Raw genomic sequence first — 3,081 nt, 5'->3', positions numbered from 1 at the left:
TACAAGTCCCTTCTCATATATGATTTAGAAATATTTTCTCCCATCCTGTGTGTTGTCTTTTTACTTTTTTGATAGTGTCCTTTGAAGCACAGAAGGTTTTTGATTTTGATTAAGCTCAATTTATCTGATTTTTCTTTTGTTGGTAGTGCTTTTTGCATTGTATCTAAGAAATCGTTGCTTAATTCAGTCACAAGATATATGCTTAATGTATTTTTCTTAAGAGTTTTAGCTTTTATGTTTAGGTCTTTGATTCACTTTGAGTTAATATTTTTATATAGTGTGAGATGAGGATCCAACTTTATTCTTTTACATAGATATTCAATTGTCTCAATACCATTTGTTGAAAAGACTATTTTTTCATTATTCTGGCTTAGCAATGGTCTTTAGAAACCAACCTCCACAAGTCATAGCTGGAATTTTAACCCAGACCATGGGACTCTGAAGTTTGAGCTCTAAATACTCTACCATTTGACTATGGTTAAGTGTAATGCCCTCTATTAAGTGAGATACACAATAGATGTGTCGGGAATACAAAGTAGGATGGGTGTGAAAGGAAAGGGAGAGTTTGGCAGGGGAGACTTGCCTTGCTAATTCACTTTTAGGGTCATTTATCAGTGACCTTGGGAAAGTTACTTAACCCGTCAGAATCCCAGCTTTTTCTCTGTCAACTAAAGCTCCATTGCAGGATGTGAGGATATATTAAATCACATATAAAATTGCAGTGCAAACATTAACAACTTTGTACATAAGCTTTTTCTCTTTTATAAACTATACTTCAAGGTACCTTTCAATAATACCAATATGCATTAATCTCTTCTGGATCTCAAGACCCCAATATCTGATCACTTCCTCTTGATTCTCATAGCTACCAAAGTTGGAACTTCTCTTTTTATCCTCTGTGATAAACAAGCTTTAAGATGGCACCATGATTCCTGCTTCCTATTAATGCCTTTGTATAATCATCTCCCTTTGAATGTGGATAGGAGCTGTGACTTTCTTCTAACCAATAAAATATGGCAAAGTGAGGTGATGTTGCTCTTGTGATGTGATTTTATGTAAGACTATCTTGTTTTTAGACTTGCTCTTCTTCTCCTCTTCTGGTTTTGAAGAAGCAAGCTTCCACATTATGCAATATGGCCTCTGGAAAAGGCCATATGGCAGTGGCCCCCACTGGAACTAAGTGTAGCCTTCAGCCAATAGCTTTGTTTTATGGTTGCAAGGAAATGACTTCTGTCAACGACTTTGGAAGCAGATCCATCAGCAGTGAATAACTTTTACAAGAACCTCAAAATCCAGATAGAACACAAAGATAATCCCTCCTTAGAAAAAAAAGGTTCTGAGATGATAAGGTTGTCTGATTCCTGCTGCTCAAATATGAAGAAGGCATCAGAAAACAGTAGGAATCCAAATTCAGGTTGTGTTCCTACTGGAGAAACAGTAAGGATTTAAGAGACTATCTTGTTCTTCACAGAGGAATCGCAATGCTTCCCCCACCTCCTCCCTGCATTTGAGCAGCAATTTCTGTGATTCTCAGCCCTTGCACGGCACCTGATGCAGGACCTTCAGCCAATGCCAGTAAGGACTGGCTGCAGAAGTAGCAAGTGGCTTCATCCCCATGTGATTCTCCACAGTGCCAGGGAACGTCAAACACACATCTCCCAGCAGCATGGGCACCAGCAGGCACCTGCTCACACTTTCCCTGAGCCAGTGTGGAGAAAATCTGTGCACTCACACCTAGGAATTCATTACTACACCTGTCTGGTGGAGATCGGGCCTCTCCAGCTGTCTGGTGCATGACTGCTTCTGGTTCTCACAAACAATGTATCTCCGGGGAGGCCAGCTGTGCTCCAGCAAATGACAAATGGTCCCTGAAGGTGGCGGAGATAAATGATTTTGAGAAACCATTATTCTGGCTGCTTTAGTCTCAGTGTTGCTGCCACAAGCTGTACTGTCTGCATCTCCACACTCGCAGGCACAGCTCCAGGTGTCGGAGTGGCTTCATCCCACAGCAGGTGCCATTCAGTGCTTTCCCTACATTACTCCCTGGATCTCATCACCTGGCAAGTTAGCGTTGAAGCCGGTACAATTAGATGTCAGTTTTTCACCAGGCTGGCAGCGGCCCCCACAGGGCTGTTGATTGTTGTGTGCAATCCCTGAGCATAAATCCCTGAGCTCTTGGGGTTTTGGAGGCAATGCAGGGCCTGGCATGCCTTTATGATGCTTTAACAGTAAGAACTAGGGCACACAAGGGGCTTAGGGGACAGCCTTGATTCTCCTATAATTTTGTTTCAAAGTCTATGATTAGGAATGAGTTTATTTTCTTGGTTAGAGCATCCATAGTTTCTATTACATTCTCTAATAGTTACTGAGATTTTTTTCCAGGTGCTGTCTTAAGCACTTAACATATATTTATGCTGTTTAATTCTTATAATAATCCACTGAAGCAGGTGTTATTATTATATCTATTTTACAAATGAGGAAATTGAAGGCTGAATGTACAAAGTTACTTGTTTAAGATTGTACATTCAAGAAGTAGAAGAGTGAGGGTTCAAGCTCAGGTTATATACAACGAGAGTATCTATGACCCAGAAAAAGGTTGTGACACCTTGTTTGAATGAGCCCATTTGGAAAGTAACATTACTTCCCTTTTCCTCGTAGCTCAAGACACGGTTCTCACTCACAAGGTGGTTCTGTCTGTTCTCATCCACCAGTATGATACATGGCATGACCCTTACGAATGACTTGCTCTAGGACATACTTCTGTATTTTTAAAGTTTTCTTTCTATCTCTTCCCTCCCCCCACTTTCCTTCTTCTTTAATGTTTAGTGTAGTTTTGGAAAGTATATAGCTTGATAAAATTTTCCATACATAAACATACATGTAACCACTACTCAAATCATATTATAGAGTAGAACTCATCAGACTTTTTCTGTAGAGGGCTAGATAAATTTAGACTTTGCAGGGTGTATGGTGTTTGTTGCAACACTCAACTCTGATATTGCTGTGCAAAAGCAGCCATGGCCATATGCAAATAGATGGGTATGGCTGTGATCCAAGAAAACTTTATTTACAAAATTGGGC

This window comes from Pteropus vampyrus, unplaced genomic scaffold (assembly GCF_000151845.1).
Source record: "Pteropus vampyrus isolate Shadow unplaced genomic scaffold, Pvam_2.0 Scaffold7, whole genome shotgun sequence".
Taxonomy (NCBI): Eukaryota; Metazoa; Chordata; class Mammalia; order Chiroptera; family Pteropodidae; genus Pteropus; species Pteropus vampyrus.
Note: the sequence above shows the minus strand (reverse complement) of the source record.